The sequence below is a fragment of the Rhodnius prolixus genome, unplaced genomic scaffold, assembly GCF_049639745.1.
Source record: "Rhodnius prolixus isolate KJV_2025 unplaced genomic scaffold, Rpr scaffold_10, whole genome shotgun sequence".
Taxonomy (NCBI): Eukaryota; Metazoa; Arthropoda; class Insecta; order Hemiptera; family Reduviidae; genus Rhodnius; species Rhodnius prolixus.
Window position 1 is genome coordinate 7,440,263 of NW_027411615.1, and position 19,922 is coordinate 7,460,184.

The 19,922-nt window shown below is 31.2% G+C and overlaps 2 long non-coding RNA genes across 18 annotated transcripts in view; one reads left to right on the forward strand and one right to left on the reverse strand.

The window, feature by feature from the left end:
* The window catches only part of LOC141457173 (uncharacterized), a 28,015-nt gene extending 17,384 nt beyond the window's left edge, over positions 1-10,631 (forward strand). For 9 of the 11 annotated variants that reach the window (XR_012460237.1, XR_012460240.1, XR_012460234.1 and 6 more), the window contains 3 exons: positions 357-457; positions 3,138-3,371; positions 4,408-6,828. This is a non-coding gene — a long non-coding RNA (uncharacterized lncRNA). Of the gene's footprint in view, positions 1-356; positions 458-3,137; positions 3,372-4,407; positions 6,829-10,379 lie in introns of those variants that run through there. The other 2 variants (XR_012460238.1, XR_012460241.1) reach the window with 2 other exon arrangements.
* On the reverse strand, positions 260-18,602 carry LOC141457172 (uncharacterized). 7 transcript variants are annotated; one of them, XR_012460228.1, is made up of 9 exons: positions 18,388-18,602; positions 17,698-17,834; positions 17,404-17,465; positions 15,777-15,994; positions 14,663-14,803; positions 13,129-13,286; positions 10,358-10,496; positions 9,891-9,987; positions 3,461-4,326 (listed from the first exon to the last, which is right to left on the reverse strand). It is a non-coding gene; the product is annotated as an uncharacterized lncRNA (long non-coding RNA). The 7 variants fall into 7 exon arrangements; XR_012460227.1 differs by having other exon boundaries at positions 18,217-18,602; XR_012460231.1 differs by lacking the exon at positions 3,461-4,326 and adding an exon at positions 260-413 and having other exon boundaries at positions 17,698-18,602.
* Between the last annotated feature and the right edge of the window lie 1,320 nt (positions 18,603-19,922).

Here is a 19,922-nt window from a genome sequence, read left to right on the forward strand (position 1 = left end):
GTTGCCAAGAAAAATGTGTTGGGAAAGAATGGGAGCAATTTATTGAAGTGCTCAAGATTTCAGTTTACTCAATTTTTTTTTTTTGTGCTAGCTAATGGTAATTAAAAAAAAATGGAAATGGAAAATTGCAGCCCGTATAGTAGAAAAAAAATCATTTATTTTTTTAAATAAAGTAACTTAATTAGTAGGTGTATAGGGAAATAAACAGTAAGAACGAAGTATTAGTTCATTATGGCTTTTATTATAACTTTTTTAACTACAATAAATTACAATTAGTTTTAAATTATCATTTTTCGTATGGGTAAAAAAATGGAAACTAATTTATTGTTGTATGATTATTCATAATGTTCCTGAAGACACGACACCGAACATGGATCAGGGTAGAAACTGATGTAGAACTGGATCCAACTTGCCTTGAAACAGAAGAGCACAATTGGCCTATTATGCACTGTTACAGGTATGATAAAGTATCTAAAGTAAAATAATTGGTTAATCTTTCAACCAGTTAAACTAGCTAACTGTTGCACAGTTTAAACTGGTTGTACTTGTTACACTGTTCTGGTGTACTGAATAAAGAATCAAATCGGTTACACTGGATCACTGCTTTTACTAGTAAACTAGTTAAAACAGTACACCAGTGTAACCAGTTATAACAGTTATGCTCGTTTAACTGGTTAAACTAACTACTTTATCGGTTTTTCGGATGATACTGATTAATCGGTTAAACTGGTTTTACTGGTTGACTGGTTAATCACTTAAACGTGTTACTAGTAAAAGTTACTAGTTACTAGGTAAAACTAGTTAAACTTGTTTAATTGGTTACCATTGTCACTTTGCTTCGCCTAGCAACTTATTTTCTTCTCCTTATAATTTATTTTCTTCATTTATCCACTTATTTTACCTATACACTTATATAAGCTGGTAGGTAGATCTATAAGTAGATAGATGAATACAGTAAGTTAATAGGTGAAGAAAATAAATGATGGGTGAAGAGAAATAATTTGATAAATGGCAAAGGTAACCAGTTTAACGGAATAACTAGTTAAACTAGTTAGCCTGTTAAACCGTTTAACCCGATTAAGTACTTAACCAGTTAAACTGGTTAACAAATTAGCTAGTTTAGCCGATTATCTAGTTTACTAGATAAACTAGTCTGTTTCCAGTAAAAACGATTACCTAGTTTACCAATTTAATTAACTGAACCTGTTGGCAAGGTTAACCGATAAACTGAACCAGTTTACCATTAACTATTTAAACAGTATAACCTATTTAACGCAGGAATCTGGTTTAATTGGCTAATGGGTTAACCAGTCAACCTAGTTAACTAGTAACCGGTAAAACTAGTTTAAATAGCTAACTGCTTTAACTAGTTTATCGGTTAAACTGGCTAACTGGTTAAGGTATAACTGGGTAACTAGTTAATCGGTTAAACTTGTTAACTGTTATCGGTCATAAATATCAACTGGTTAACTGGATAAACTGGTTAAACTAGTTCAACTGGTTACCTTTGTCATTTATCAATTTATTTTCTCTACCAATCAATTGATTCTTTTAACTATCCACTTCTTGATCTTACGCCTATCCGCCTATATTAGAGATATAAGTGGATTGGTAAGTGGACAAATGAAGAAAATAAGTTGTAAGGTGAAACGAAATGACAAAGGTAACCAGTTGAACTAGTTTAACAAGCCTGTTTAAAATTAACCAGTTGGCTAGTTTAACCGATGAACAGTTAACAAGTTTAACCGATTAACTTTCTACCCAGTTATACCCTTAACCAGTTAGGCAGTTTAACTGATCAACTAGTTGAACCAGTACGCTAGTTAAACCCATTAGCCGATTAAACCAGTTAACTAGTTAATAGATTATACTGGTTAACTAGTTAATTGGTTAAACTGGTTTATTAGTTATCGGTTAACCTGGCTAACTGGTTCCATTAGTTAAATTGGTTAACTAGGTAATTTGTTTAAATGGCTGGCTAGTTTAACTAGTCAATTAGTTAATCGGCAAAACTGGCAGGCTGCTTTGTTAACCAGTTTTTAGCTGGATAGGCTAGGTTAGGTTAGATTAGATCAGATTAGACTAGGCTAGGGTAGGTTAGCTTAAGTTAGGCTAGGTTAATTAAGCTAGGGTAGGTTAGGTTAAGTTAGGCTAAGGTTAATTAAGCTAAGGTAGGTTAGGTTAAATTAAGTTAGGCTAGGATTTGTCAAGATTTCTCTTCAGTACGATTTGAGCATTGTAGGGGAGTAGATCGCTCTGTCGCTCGTCACCTTAAAAACATATCTACTCTAGTGTGAATGATAACATATGTCTGTCTAGTAAATAATCACTATCATACACTTACATGAACATTCTTGTATAAGAATTAAAAAAAAAAATATTTCTAATATCAAATATGAAAGAGGTATCACGTAACATATGTCTGTCTAGTCAAAAATCACAATTACTCTATGATGTTAATCACCCCACCCACCTATCCTGCGAATATCACACCTGTATATAGTCTGTCCGTACTATTGCACCTTCGACAAGCAAGAAACGTTTTATGCATTTTCCTCAGTATAAAACAATTTATTTTAGCTTACTTCCGGTATCAATAATTAAAACATTTATAATGCCGTCTATCTATATAATATTTCCTAATTAAAAAACGCTTGAGCTACATAATAATTAATAAAAACAATGGAGTTAATAACAAATATACTGCAGTTTGTACTGTCACTCCTAGGTAGCAGAACAATCACTATTTTAACAATTAAAGATTCTCTTTCAAGCTGGAGGCCTTTTTTAACCATTTTTTTATGTTTTGTTTTTTCGTATTTTTTTAATTTCTTGTTATTTAAGAGATTAAGAGGAAAAATAAATACAATATTATTAATATGTACACTATTTTTTTTATTATTAAAAAATTATAAACTTCTTTACAGAGTTTGGGAAAACTTCAATCGACTGGTGACTCACAAGACTTTCACAGGACGTTCTTAAACACTCATTTAACCATATTAGTGACTCACAAGACTTATATAGCCTTACATTCGCTCACACTTAACCAGATTCACTTCAAAATAAAATACTTTATTTTTCAAAATAAAAAAAAATATCCCCTCGAAAATAATTAAATGATTTATTTGTTGTAGCATTTTTAATTCGAGAACAAATATATTAAGTTACACCTATTATAAAACTCCATATTATGGTGCTTGTGGAACAAGGGAGGTTCTCTTTGGTTATACAACATATGCTTATCAGTGACTTGTCTTTGCTGTGGGAGAGATGTAGATGAATTGGATGTTGATAGTTGTTATAGCTGCAATATTTCCTGGAACTGGTATTTCGTACGTTTGGAGATAAGAGTCAGTAAACCTGCACAAGTAAGTTGAACACTATTTCTATACTTGAAATATCATAAAGGTAGTGTATCTAGTACTAGTGTTTCTTATTTCCAAATTTCAGGCATTAATTCTGTGTTTTTGTCTATTTTCTGTACGATTTGTCTGTGTCTTTATTATTTCGGGTATATTCTCTTTTCTTTCATTAAGAAATGTGTTCATTTTCAATTACTATAAACGATTTGATAGTGAATATCCAATGTCTGTTTTAAATGAATTTTCATGAATCGTAAAATTATGTACTAAAGAGGATATGGAAGTGATCCCAAAACTGTAACTCCCAAAACTCGATATCAGACTCAGGCGGTCTAGTTGTATTACACAATGTTGCATCAGCTCTGTCAAACAGAACGCGGTCTAGTCTTTGTCGCGACGACTTTGCGATCTTTTAAGTTCCCTTGTCTTCAAATCCCACAATGAAAATTTTGCTCAGTTATTGCATGAAAATTTAATTCAGGGGCATATAAAGGTTATTTTATTAGAAGTGAACGCTGTCATTGGAAGTACGTAATGATATATTTATTTTTTTATTTTTTTTTTTTTTAATGTTATTGTTACATGTTATTCTCTAGAATTATATCTTTCTGCTTTTATTGTACGGCTTTTATTGGATGTTATGCTTTAATTATTTTTATTGTGCTTTTGGTCGTTATGACATCGGGAGTGCATAATAATTTTAGGTGGTCCAAAGAAATGCCTTGTGCAGTTCTTTGTTTATTTTTATTTTATTTAATTTTTTTCTTGGTGTACTTTCGTGGTTTACTTGTTTATGAAATAAAGTTAAACACTAGTTTTTTTTATTATAGTTTTCTTTATTTTTCATTAAACTACACATTTCTTATTACATTCATTTTTTTATAAAACTCTTATTGCAATGTAGTAGCGCAACCACACTTGTCTGTTAAATTGAACCTCTTTTCACGTAGTTTCTGTCTGCCTGTAACAAATTAAATTATTATTCACTTAATTTTTTAGGACAAAAGTTTAATTTGGTTGATAATTATTATCTTGTTTCTAGAAAACAACCAATACTGGAAACTGGGAAAAGACGTTGAGAAAACATCCATTCGATGAAAATATGGAAACAACTTTTGCTAAGAATCAGTTATTGAAAAATGTATTTTATTATTTAGTTATAATAAGTATTATGCATTGATCTTATGTCACAATCATATTAATTATACGATTTTTTTTACTTTTATAAGGCAAAATAAGTGTATAATTTATTAGCAGAACTTTATTATAAAACTTCATATTATGGTGCTTGTGGAACAAGGAAGGTTCTCTTTGGTTATACAACACATGCTTATTAGTGATGGGCAGAACGAGTCCGCCTTTGGAGTCGTTGGATTTGAATCAGTTCCAGGGTTGGAATCGATTCCAACAACTCGTTCACTGATTCCGGTCTCTGAACTTACCCTATGCTTATGCATTAGTAAAAATGTCACGCAATTTATTAAAAAATATCATTAACAGTTAGCTTTTCCAGTTTATCTTCTAAATTATTGAAAGCCTCCAGAAATAAAATTAATATTGCACAATTGAAAGAACATTTTACTTCTTTGTTCTGTGCCCACTCGCTATGCTCGTTTGGGAATGATATTGACTCTTTGAATCAAATCTCTGTTTCTCAAACTTGTATTATTCATAAATATTTTACAATAGAATTCTTAAATAATGTTTAATTCAACTTATTGAACAATCGGTAGTCAAGCCGTGAATTTTATTGGAATAGAAGTTTACAGGGCAAGCCTAACTTCTCTCTCTAAAGTGCAAGAACAACTTAAGATGATAAGTTTACTATAGTTTTTCAAATCAATATTTTAAATGTAGAAAACTACAATTAAATACGTTAATAGCAACGAAGCTAAAAACATGTAACTTCGCAATAGAATAATTTAGCCAGGGAATTTAATTTAACTAAAGCATATACACTTATTCTTAACCAATTACTGTTAAAAGTACAATATCATGAAGTGTAAATAATTTATTAAGATTCCAGTTGTAATTTTCTGATCATGTATAAGCTAACTGTTTATAAAATAAATAATTCAGAAACTTTGATAAAATTGTGAAATGTACATATTTTTTTTATCGTGACTAACATCCGAAAAAATAATATTAGTTATCATTGCAGTTTAACAATTTATTCTAGAATGTAGTTCCTTAGCATTTGAAACTTATGTGTTTGCTTGTGCTATTTATGCCACTAGACAAAAACTGAATGTGGAATCAGTAGTATTTATGAGAAAATAAGGTAACTTAAATTCAAAAATTATTGTTGACTCATACTTTTCTGGATAGTTAAGTAAAATTACCTTTTTTTTTTTTTTTTGAAATATAATAATTTAAAGACGTTAATTACGTAAAACAGAACTCTCAATAATTTTAAATTTTACGTCAGATTTAAAGTATTAGTTTATCGTATATTTTTTTGACTTGAAGCAGTATGTTTATTTTTCTTCTTTACCTTCTAATAACATCAATTTTATTTTTTCGCTATGTAAATAATTTTTTCGATTATCTTTCTTTTATTTAAATAATTATTCCATTTTTGTTTACGATCATTTTTATTACAAAATTATAAAAGCTATAATTATTTTAAATAATTATAAGGTGGTCTTATATAAGTCTAGAGAATCACCATCTTGATTAAATGTGAGGGCAATGTTGTTCTATATAGATCAAGAGTTTCACCAACACAGCTAAATGTGAGTACAAAATAGTTCTATTTAGGTATAGAGAGTTAAATGTGAGTGCAAGGTAGTAATAAATAAGTCATGAGAGTGGTTAGCATGGTTAAATGTGAGGAAGTTATAAGAGTGGTTAGCATGGTTAGATATGAATGCAAGGTTGTAAATAAGTCATGAGAGTCGTTGGCATGGTTAAATGTTTGGAAGTCGTGAGAGTGGTTAGCATGGTTAAAAGTTTGGTAGTCATGAGTAGTTAGCATGGTTTGATATGAGTGCTAATATATGTCATGAGAGTCGTTGGCATAGTTAAAAGTGTGGAAGTCATGAGAGTGGTTAGCATGGTTAAATGTTTGGAAGTCATGTGAGTGGTTAACATGGTTAGATACGAGTGCAAGATCGTATATATGTCATGGGAGTCGTTGGCATGGTTAAATGTTTGGAAGTCATGAGAGTGGTTAGCATGGTTGGAGATTGGAGTGCAAGGTCTTACATATGTCATGAGAGTTGTCAGCATGTTAAATTTGTGGAAGTCATGGGAGTAGTTAGCTTGGTTAAATGTTTATAAGTCATGAGAGTGGTTAGCATGGTTAGATATGAGTGCAAGGTCGTATATGTGTCATGAGAGTCGTCAGCACGGTTAAATGTTTATAAGTCATGAGAGTGGTTAGCGTGGGTAAATGTTTAGAAGTCATGTGAGTCGTTAGCGTGGTTAAATGTTTGAAAGTCATGAGAGGCGTTAGCATGGTTAGATATGAGTGCAAGGTCGTATATGTGTCATGAGAGTCGTCAGCACGGTTAAATGTTTAGAAGTCATGTGAGTCGTTAGCGTGGTTAAATGTTTGAAAGTCATGAGAGGCGTTAGCATGCTAAAAAAGGCATGGGAGCGATCTAGCGGCAGTTCGCTGAATGTTTGGTGGTTGTCATGGTGATGGGACGCGTTGTTATGGTAACATGGTCTCCAGAGGGTATATAAGAAAGTTCGTCGCGGGGGTGGGGCAGGGTGGGGAGAATAGTTGCTTTCCGACCGTCGAAGCGACAACATCTTCATAACCATTACACTACTATCATGATTCTTTATGACAGAGGTGATGACAAGAATGTCGATGGTTTTGGAGTGACGAGCGAGAGCGATATACACCCCTGCATCACTCAAGTCGTACTGAAGAAAATTTGTTTATGTCTACGTATATATACTAGAGGTGAACAGCTGTGCAATCTGGTGGTCATTTTTAGAACTACTAACTGTCAAAGTTGTTTACCTATGTAAACAACGTCAATCTTGGCTGTTTAGTGGCGCCCTCTGACAGATTTTTATTAGAAATAATTTTTTTTATTAACTTTTTTGATATTTTACGTACTCTTACGCATTTTTTTGGAACTAATATTTTATTTTAATGATATTTTGTGCTCTCTGACGTATGTAAACCGACAATCTTGCCTGTTTAGTTTCGCCCTCTGACGGATTTTTTATAACTAATTTTTTATTATAACTTTCTTGATGTTTTGCGTTCTCTGACGCATTTTTTTAGAACTAATATTTTATTTTTTAGCTTTATTATTTATATTTTGTGCTCTGACTGATTTTTAGAACTAATGTTTTATTTTAGATGTTTTTTTTACTATTCCATTATATAAGGAAACGAACTTGAAAAGCAAATAAATTAGAGTTGACGCGGAAAAAATAATTTGAATGTAATGAGTACCTGAAATATAAATAAATAACATGCATAACGTGCAAATATTACTTCATTAAAAAAAAAAAAAAATGGCTGCTCATGCTTAAAACATCAAGTTTGCCAAGAAAAATATATTAGTGAAAGGATGGGAATAATTTATAAAAGTGCTCCAGATTTCAGTGTATTCAATATTTAATTTTGGCTAGCTAATGGTGCAAAAAAGAAAACGAAAAGAAAAGAAATTGAAAATTGTGGTACTTATATTTGGATTTTTTTTTTAAATGAAGTACCTTAATCAGTAGGTGAATGGGGAAACAAACAGTAAGAACGAAGTATTAGTTCATTATAGCTTTTATTATAACTTTTTTAACTACAATAAATTACAATTAGTTTTAAATTATCATTTTTCGTATGGGTAAAAAAATGGAAACTAATTTATTGTTGTATCGGCTAATGGGTTAACCAGTCAACCTGGTTAACTAGTAACCGATTAAACTAGTTTAACTAGCTAACTGCTTTAATTAGTTTACCGGTTAAACTGGCTAATTGGTTAAGGTATAACTGGGTAACTAGTTAATCGGTTAAACTTGTTAACTGTTTATCGGTCAAACTAACAACTGGTTAACTGGTTTAACTGGTTAAACTAGTTCGATTGGTTACCTTTGTCATTTATTAAATTATATTTTTTTCACCTATCAATTGATTCTTTTAACTGTCCACTTCTTGAATCTCCGCTTATCCCCTTCTATGTTAGAGAGTTAAGTGGATTTGTAAGAGAATAAGTGGACAAATGAAGAAAATAAGTTGTAAGGTGAAACGAAATGTCAAAGGTAACGATTTGAATTAGTTTAACAAGTTTAGCCAGTGAACCAGTTGGCTAGCTGGACCGATGAACAGTTAACAAGTTTAACCGATTAACTTTCTACCCAGTTACACCCTTAACCAGTTAGGCAGTTTAACTGATCAACTAGTTGAACCAGTACGCTAGTTAAACCCATTAGCCGATTAAACCAGTTAACTAGTTGATAGATTATACTGGTTAACTAGTTAATTGGTTAAACTGGTTTATTAGTTATCGGTTAACCTGGCTAACTGGTTCCATTAGTTAAATTGGTTAACTAGGTAATTTGTTTAAATGACTGGCTAGTTTAACTAGTCAATTAGTTAATCGGCAAAACTGGCAGGCTGCTTTGTTAACCAGTTTATAACTGGATAAATTAGGTTAGTAGGTTAGGTTAGGTTTAATTAAATAAGATTAGATTAGGCTAGGGTAGGTTAGGTTAAGTTAGGCTATGTCAATTAAGCTGAAGTAGGTTAGGTTAAGTTATGTTAGGCTAGGATAACGTAACCTAACCCCCCTTTTAATTAGGTTAGGTTAACCTAAGCTAACCTAACCCTCCTAATTAGGTTAGGTTAAGTTAAGCTAGGTTAATCTAACCACACCGATTTACTAGTTAACCAGTTAAACCAGGTTCCAGTTTAACCGGTTAACTATTAATCAGCTAAACCGATTACGCAGTTCAACCGATCAACTAGTTAACCAGTTAAACCAGTCAGCCAGTTTAACCGGTTAACTAGTTAATCAGCTCAACTAGTTACCCAGTTCAACAGATCAACTAGTTAACCAGTTTAACCAGTCAGCCAGTTTAACCGGTTAACTAGCTAATCAATTTATCTGGTTTACCGGCTAAGAGGTTGAACTATTCATCCCGGTTAACTAGTTAATTGGTTAACCTGACACCTGGTTTAACTAGTTAAATTGGGTAACCAGTTAATCGGTTTTATTGGCTGACTAGTATAAACCAAGGTAACTTATTACCCAGTTATCTAGTTAGCCTGTCAACCAGATAAACCATTTAACCGATTAGCTAGTTACCTATCTAGTTCAACGGATAAACTATTTTACTAGTTGAACCAGGTAGCCAGTTTAACCTAAAAAATTAGTTAGATGTTAAGCCGAATAACTAGATAACCATAAACCTGTTAAACAGATACACCAGTAATACCAGTTTAACAGATTAACTAGTTAACAAGTATAATTGATTACTAGATATTCAAGCAATACGTTTAACCAGTTAGCCACGTAGCCAGTTTAGCTGATTTCAACATGCAAATAATTTTAAAGAACTTACGTGAAAGGTGGAAGTCAATATTTAGTGCAACGTCCTGAGAGGAATCCTTCCTTTTTACTCCCTGTACATCTCAAATTAACACTATTCCTCTTGCTACCTAAACAAAAATTTTTCTTTACTGTTATATGAACTATTTGAATAAATTATATAATATGTATAACAAAATGTACTGCTTTCTACTTTTTTTTATATTTGTATTAATATCTATTTCTTTTTCAGTCTCTGTTTCTTTTTTTTTTTTTTATTTGTTATTATTATTTTATTTATTTATTTTTTGAAAACGAACATTTCCTAATAAGTGATCTTACTAAGATACATGGAAAATTTAAATAAAATGAAAAAATAAAGAAAACAAATGTAAAGAGACTGATCATGCATGATTTTTTATCTCATTGTGCAAATTTGAAAAAGAGATTACCAACGTTTAAGAAAATTTTAATTTTTTTTAAAAATTAAATATCACTAACCTTTGTATAATTATCTTTATAGATACTTCAAGCAACAGAAGTAGTGTCAATTACAATCCACAAATCAATGCTGTGCAAAGTGTTGCAGTGAAAGAGATAGTTGTTATCAACACGAGCACCTCTGTCTAAAACCAGAAGCCTGAAATAATGTCATAGTTACTTATGTAATTCAAATAACTAATGATTATTCTTAAATTTTGTTAACTTCTTAAACTGTAGAACGTATTAAAATTATTAATTCTTAAATAAAAATATTTATTTCCTAAGAACTTAATTAAATGTGTTTTCTTATCCTATCCTTTAATTTAGAGTAACCTAACCTATGGTACCCCAAGGTTGGGACGTGTATGTTTTTATGTCAGCTGATTCTCAGTTATCGATGATAAATAAATAAATGCATTAACCATATTTAATCTACAATAATTGAGTCTTTATAATTGAATATCAGCTAAATTAAAAACATTCAAGCAGATTGGACATAGATAAAGTGTTACATACACAATTAACAGGATGCAGGGAGACTACGTAGTACACCATTTTAATTAGGAAATATTATATAGATAGACGGCATTATAAATGTTTTAATTATTGATACCGGAAGTAAGCTAAAATAAATTGTTTTATACTGAGGAAAATGCATAAAACGTTTCTTGCTTGTCGAAGGTGCAATAGTACGGACAGACTATATACAGGTGTGATATTCGCAGGGTGGGTAGGTGGGGCGATTAACATCATAGAGTAATTGTGATTTTTGACTAGACAGACATACACTGGGCCAAAAAAGTCTGTGAACACTAACCTAAATTTTATTACTTTTATTATTATCTTATTAGAAACTTCTTTTATTTTCAAATGAGATATACTATTCGATAGAGAGAAACCAGAGTTTTTCATTTTATATTCAATCTTTTATTTTTGTTCAGCAGGAATATCACAATTAAATGTTTAACAAAACAACACCCCAAACGAATGCAAAAAAAGTCTGTGAACAGCTGTATAAATATGTAAAAACATTAAGATAACAAACAGAAAAACGATTGAATAAAGTTTCAAAGTTCTCTATTGTATTGTAGAAACCACTACAGTCAGTTTTGTGAATAAATAATCTAATTAGTACATATTTAACCACTAATATGGAAGTTCCCAGACCAATTCGAGAACTTATTGTGACGTTGCGAAATGAAAGAAAAAGTATTCGAGAAATAGGGAAGATAGTTCAAAAAAACCCTTCAACGGTGCATAATATAATTAAAAAGTACGGAAATGTGATTAGTAGGCCACGCAGTGGACGGCCACCAAAACTTAATTCCTTTCATAAACTGCAAATTCTGAAGTCTGTTCGAGAAGAACCCAGGACAAGCGCTCAAAAAATCAGTCAAGAATTATCAAGTGGTTATGTGTAAGCGTAACACCACAGACAATTAGAAATAAATTACATGAATACGATTATTGCGGTCGAGTCCCGAGGAAAAAACCTTTAATCAATAAAATAAATAGTAACCGCCGATTGGATTTCGCGAAAGAATATGTTTCTAAGCTTTCTAGTTTCTGGGAAACCGTAATCTTTTCAGATGAGTCGAAATTCAATGTATGTGGGTCTGATTGACGACAAAAAGTGTGGCGAAAAAGAAATGAAGCTATGAAAATGAAAAATATGAAGCCTACTTTTAAGCATGGGGGAGGCAACATTCTGGTGTGGGGTGCATGAGTGCTAAAGGAGTGGGCAAGTTAGATCTAATTAATGGTATGATGGACCAATATGTGTATGTGGATATATTAAGACGCAATTTAAAAGAAAATTCAAAAAAATTAGGGTTGGAGGGAACGTTTGTCTTCCAACAAGACAATGACCCGAAACATACCGCACTAAAAACTCGGGAATGGCTTTTAAATAATACACTCTGGCGCCTAAACACCCCTCCACAATTGCCAGACCTTAACCCAATAGAACATTTGTGGGATGAAATCAGCCGCCAAATAAATAAACGAGGAATAAGAAACCGTGAACAACTAAAAAACGCTATTTTAGAAGAGTGGGATAAAATTCCAACATTGACGACCACAAAATTATTAGGATCGATGAAAGCTCGCTTGTTGGAAGTGATTAGGAACATAGGAGGTCCTACAAGTTTTTAAAATTTATAATTCACGTACAATGTGTGAGAATGATTTATTTCTGCAAAGTGTTCACAGACTTTTTTTGCATTCGTTTGGGGTGTTGTTTTGTTAAACATTTAATTGTGATATTCCTGCTGAACAAAAATAAAAGATTGAATATAAAATGAAAAACTCTGGTTTCTCTCTATCGAATAGTATATTTCATTTGAAAATAAAAGAAGTTTCTAATAAGATAATAATAAAAGTAATAAAATTTAGGTTAGTGTTCACAGACTTTTTTGGCCCAGTGTATGTTACGTGATACCTCTTTCATATTTGATATTAGAAATATTTTTTTTTTTTAATTCTTATACAAGAATGTTCATGTAAGTGTATGATAGTGATTATTTACTAGACAGACATATGTTATCATTCACACTAGAGTAGATATGTTTTTAAGGTGACGAGCGACAGAGCGATCTACTCCCCTACAATGCTCAAATCGTACTGAAGAGAAATCTTGACAAATCCTAGCCTAACTTAATTTAACCTAACCTACCTTAGCTTAATTAACCTTAGCCTAACTTAACCTAACCTACCCTAGCTTAATTAACCTAGCCTAACTTAAGCTAACCTACCCTAGCCTAGTCTAATCTGATCTAATCTAACCTAACCTAGCCTATCCAGCTAAAAACTGGTTAACAAAGCAGCCTGCCAGTTTTGCCGATTAACTAATTGACTAGTTTCAGTCAATTTATTTTCGTCTATTTCACTTGGGCTTCTATTGATGAACAGTTTTGCAGGCAGTACTCCAGTACCAGAGGTATTTAATCTGAAAATCAACATTCTGTACAATCAACAATATTTATGTACTTAAAATAATTAGTTTTTACTAAGTTTAGTTAGGATTAAGAACCTAGAAAAAAAAAGTATAATAACTGATAATGTATTCATAAAAATTAAATAAATGAAAGTATAAAACATTTTTTAAGAACCTAACCCTTTCTTTCAAAGAAAATGAAATATATTTTCAAAAAACATACTTATTATTTATCAATAAGATTACTCTGATTGAACAATACAACAACAAACATGCTACTAATATTCTAATTTTTTAATTATTATTATTATTATTATTTTTCTTAACAGAACAGAAATAGTTCTGTGATTGGAAAATATAACAGAATTTTAATCAGATTAAAACTTTTTTTTCAGCAACAAAGATAAAAATTTATATGAAAAAAGTTTTTAGTTTATGCAGTATTATTCTGAATGTAGTAATTAATAGATAAGAATACTCGAAGAACAGTTTAACAGTTAGAGAATCTAGTTTTGTTTATTATCAAAATAGAATGGATGCGAATTAGCTCATAAATATGGTCGTACATGCTGGAAGAATAGAAGGATCCTTCAAAATAATGAAATTGGTTATAATAACAGAAAGTAACACGCCCCATCTGCCTATTTAAGATACTTGACTTAATTGTTGCAAAAAGTTCAGCTTTGAAAAAGTAAAAAGACCAATCAAATTATATAATGAAATGTGTAATCTGTACAACACTAATGTTTATGACTTAATAAATCACTTCAGTAAACCAATTTGATCGCTAAAAAGCCCTAAGATTTATCATTAATCATTAAAAGTGTAAGCGCATCCACCTTTTTTTTGAAAAAAAACGTAAATTTAAGTTCATGTACCTTCTGGATAATTTGAATTTAGGCAAATCATTGCACTTACTAGGTATCTAATCTATTACCGTATCCTTTATTATTTATCTTAAGATAATACGACATAAATCTTAACTGAGAAACTTACATGCTGTAAGCTGAAAACATGTACTTACTGTTGCTGTAGGAGTTACAATGGATAAAATGTCATCAACCCAGCTCAAATGAGAGAAATCTAAATATTTACTTGGAAGTTCATAATTCCCAAATGCATAATCGTAATTAGCAATTTTCTTTTACAGTAATAAAGACGACCAAAAATTACTAACAAGTTACGAACTAAATCTACCTACTTATCACCATTGAAATATCTTTATGAAACAAAATAATGAAGACTAAAATCAACTTTTTAAAATTACATGAGCACAATTCAAATGCATCTACTATCAACTGTCTTGGAAACATGTCAATTTCATAAACACTTCTAATCACATCAACTCGTAATTAAAAATAAAAGTATACACAAAAAATCTTGCTTACCTGCAAGAAGTCCTTAACGTAGTAATGATTCAAAAACAAGTTTTTTAATTTCCTAGGAAGTTATCGCTTAATGCAAATAGATAAACAATCAGTTTTCCACGGCATGTAAAGTTCTCATTCACTTAGTTACAGCAGCATCACCTTAAAACCATCAATCGTAAATAAAAAACCATCAAATTATGAGGTAAACAGCGAATTTTAAAAATGGAATTTTTTTTAAAGGAAAACTTCTTTTTAAAATACTGACGATATAAAATGTTTCATCACCGTGGGTGAAGAATATTTAATAAATAAAGTGAATTATTACTGTTGCTACATGATACGAGTGTATATCTGGAGAAAACCGAATAACCTTCTTATCACAATGCCTTACCAGACAGTTCTTTGGTTAGGAAGTTATTTAATAGTGTCAAAGTACATGTTCATGCTACCTAGCGGTCATCACTGGAACTATTTCCAATGTAATTACCCCTCTAGTTCAAGCTATTGCCGCTAGATAGGATTGGCATGACCTTAATACCTTTATTTTTTTTCCATTCCTAATTTTAAAGTAAGAACAGAATGTATAGAATTTCTAATAAGGTTGCCAACTTTCTTTAATTTAAATATAAGGACTTTATTTCTGATTTATTCTTTGATACCAAAATAATGTATTTATAAATTCCACTCTCTTCACAAGCTATGTATGATAGAACCAACCAATATTGGTACTACAAGCGAGGGAAATTCTTAATAAATCTCTATAAGATGTATTGAGATTTCACTATTTACAAACAAAAATTTCCAGAAGTAAATCTTTAAAAACTAACGATTTTTATAAAAAGTTGAAGATTAAGAAGAAGTGGAGTGGAGTAAAAGGTTGTCAACAAATCTAACGTTTTTCCTCAGCCATGCTAATCCATTCTATCCATCAATCAACAGTAAGACTTCAATCTTCTGCAATTACTTTATGCTAATAAGAAAATACATTCAGGGTGATAATAGATTGGCTTAAAGGTGACTTGGTACTTAAATGCACTGCTGTCAATCTTTTATCGGATCAGAATATCACTTACTAAAAACTTCACTCAGATCGATACCGAAAATTTAAGTTTTACTATTAATTTTGTCTTACCATTACCACAGGAAGACTTCGCAATCCTTTCTAGAACAAAGCGTCTCAACCTATCTTGATTATTCAATATAGCGTTTTATATTTATTTATTTTTTGAATGTGTCCAATATTCAATCAAAACCAGCTGTACTTAAAGTAAGCAAAGAACAATCCCCAACTAAATTTTGTTTTTTTCAGCTCTTGAAGCATTGCTCTTATTGAAGACTGCAAACGGATTACTGAAACAAAACAGCATTTACAACGAAATATTAAAATGCTCCAGATTACCATACAATAACCAGAAATAAATTTAGTTTAGTGGATGCACTAATAAGTATACACTAACGAATTCTGGCGAGAGCATTCACAAATTTCTTTCGTCACAGTTTAGGTATTTATTTAATTTTCTTTCAATATACTTTTTTTACTAAAATATAATATGAAGTAATTCTTCAATATTATTAAGCATGTTAGGAATTATAAAATGATATGAAACCATAAAATCGTGAAAACAGGATATCGCTAGATAATGGATAAAAGGGATATGGTGGTCATTATGAATGGTAAGATCAATGCGAACCGTAGAGCATTTACTATTAATCCTAAAGAGTTTTGATTAGGGAGACTGGATTCACTGACGATTGGAAAAGTAGTACCCCATGATTTCTATCATAAGTACAGTTTGCTCCACAAGCACCAGCTGTAGTTATATTGCAGCTATAGCTATAGCTTGCTCCAAGAAGTAATTCTCATTCTACTCCTGCTCGTTGCCACTACTACCCCATTCATTCCTGTTATAATAAAGACAGTAACATAATATAGCAGTCTCTTATTGATTACAGAATTTTTAGCGTCTGCCGAAAAGGCTTAAAAGAAGTTAAATGCAGGAGTTTGGTTCCTTTCTCGTCGGTCTAGTGTGAGGGATCGAGGTGAATCTTTAGTCGAGAAACAGTTATGTCAAGGAGTGGGAGAATTTTGTGGACCCATAGTGAATTTTTATGTTCTTGCATTTCCGGAATTGCGAAATAATAATAAATAGAAGGGGACCGAGAGGTGGTACGGGGAATGTACAGGATTAGGCAAATCTATGATTGATAAAGTTGTCCTTGATCCTTACTTCGCAAACTCTGACTTCTAACTCTTTCCAAATTACGAGTATCTTCCACGTCTTGCAGCTTTCTTTAGTTCACTTGAAATAATTGAAACCTAGTATTTGTTTAAAACTCTGTTCATTTTTTTGTTTATAATTCTGTGCAAGTTTTTAGAAGTTAAAAGTTAGTATTTTATACGAGGGAGGTGCGAGAATTTAAGTATAAAACACTGACATTTTTGCAATTTCACTGCGAAATAATGATTGATAACTAAAATATGAATGAATAAGCGATTCTAATCACTTAAAAAATGCGTAAATTAGTAAAATGTTTAAAGGAAAACTTTTACTTATTATTTTACGTAATTTAAATTTCTTTGTTTTTTTTTTTTTAATTTTCTATTAATTAATATATGTTTTTGCAACCCTTATGCAACTGTCCTACCAGACAGTTTTAATGTACAATAACAGAATATTAATGTCTGGCGATCAACCCTTATACAAATGTCTTATTGAAGTTTTAATATAACTCACATCAACCCAGAATAATGTACTTACTTTAATTTCTACAAGACTGGTCCTTCAATTGTTCAGAATGAATTATATCTTTTTCTTCTAATCTAAAAGAAAAAATAAATGCAATAGAAAATTAATTTTTAAGTGTATGCGACTTAATTTTGGACTAATTACTAATTGTTTACTTAATTACAAAAATATCATTTTAAATTTCTTGTTTTGTTTTAACAATCACATCTTATCATTGAGCCACAATACCACTTTAAATTGGATGCATATATAAACATTTTGTATGCCATCGTATTGTGTAATTAATCTATTTAAACGTGTACTTACTGAATAAATTAACTTTCAGTTTGAAGCAATATAATTTTTCTCCCATTTTCCTTTGTTCGCAGTTTTCATTAAGTTTCCTTGTTTGTAATGGTTGCAAATTTGTAGAGTTGGGTACCAATCTTTTGTAAAATTTACTGCTGCAAACCGTAAAATGTTTGCAGGAACAAAAGTAAAATTAATGGAAGTAACTGTGGTGGGAACTAATAAAATGAATGTTTTTAAAAAGTATTACTTTACCGCACTTAAATAGGCTATTGTAAAGATTAACCAAAAATAGTTCGGTTACTGAAAAACATTCTGTAATGATTCAGAATTAACGTGAAAATTATATGTTAAATTTTTCAATGAATTTACACCCTCCTTTAAAAGAGAAATATTTAAATTATATGAAAGTTTAAGTTCATGTTGTATTATACTGAACGTAATAATAGAAGACTACCTGAAGAACAGTTATACAAATGGAGGGTACAAGATTTTCTAGTTTAGTTTATTATCAGAAATAAAATGGATGCAAATCACCTCATATTTACGGTCATGCTGCTATAAGTATAGAGCGACCGTTAAGAAAAATCAATTCATGTGAAAGCTGGACATTTTTGGGCTGCAAGCCAAGAAGGTTTGAAAAGCCATGGATGAAAGAACTCTGGAAATTCATTCAATTCTGAAAGAATGCTACATTCTTAATTTTACCTAAATTCACACCATGTGTAAGACTGCCGAAATAGGAAATTTTACTTTTAAAGTAAATCTTTTATCAAGGAGTTCAAGTACGTAGCTACTAAATTAAACAATTCTGTATTCAATTCTCACGAAAAAAGTTTAATTTGTTTCAAAACGATTAAATATATCTACTCCGACAACATTCCCATCACGCTGTTCACTTGCTGACTAAGTGAGGAAGGTTACATGTTATGCAGGTGTGTTATTCCAAATGTTACTAAAGCGTAAAAAAATGTGTAAAAATAATGGAATAAAAATTAATTAAACCTAGTACTTATTAAAGGATTTTATACGTTTAAGGCATTTGTAATACTTAAAAATTCAAAAAATGGAGTTGTATTTCATATGCGGGGGGGGTGCAAATTTAAACAAAAACCACAATCATATCTACTAGGAAATATTTTTCTGAAAATGAAATAATGATGAATAAGTGATACAAATAATATAACAATGGCGCAAATAATCTATAAAAAAAATTTTTATAGCAGTAAACAAGACGCAACTAGCTATTTTTTTTTTCTTTTTTTTTTGGCGCATCAACAGCTGAGGTCATTAGCGCCCGGAGCTTTTTCCAGTGCACTGCCGGCCACCGGACAGTGTTCTCTCGTTACAGACAACCCTGTCCATCACCGGACAGTGAGCTGTAAGAAGCTCCTAGGAAGAGAAAATCTAAGGGTCAGCAGCTGGATTCGAACCCAGGACCAGTACGCTAACCGCATAGCTAATCCCTTCCCTCGCAACTAGCTGTTATAATTAAGTTTGTGTGTTTGGACATATTCAACTCCCTAAAAGAAAGGAGTTACATATAACCTCAAAAATAATTAACACATCAAAATACCTAAAGATCGACGCAGGGGTGGCAGTAACATTACTACTAACTAGAATATCATTAACAAGAACACGCACGACACTTACCGGCTGATATTATCAGAAAGATCCATAAAAAACTGAAGACACAGAAGTAAATAGACAATCAGAAACTAAACACAGCAAATACGATAGAAAATAGAAGATAATCTCTTATATCTAAAGCAGACAAAGGAACTCTACATTAATATTAACATATTCCGCCTGAACAATAGACTTCAACAACAAAAAAGGACACGCAAAGGTTAATAACATACACACAATAAAATTCCAACAAAAAATTTAGGCAGCTATAAAAACATTCACCTTTATCGTATCAAACAATGAAGTACAAAAATAAGATCCATGAATCCAACAGCTCCTAACCTAAAAGCACTTCCCCAAGTTTATAAATCCTAAGTCCTTATTCAAAAAATAGCAATAGCAATAGACAGTTTTAATTAGCAAAAAATTAAATTAAAACAAACAAACAAATTGTACTTGCTACGTTTTTAAAGTAAACTTATAGAATATAACGAAGTATTAAAGTTTCTAGTACGTACTTCAATTAACTCAACCGATGTACGACGCGTAGGAAGAAATATTGATATGTGGGCTACAAACTTCTAACAGACAAAGAATGGAATGTTACCAATGCC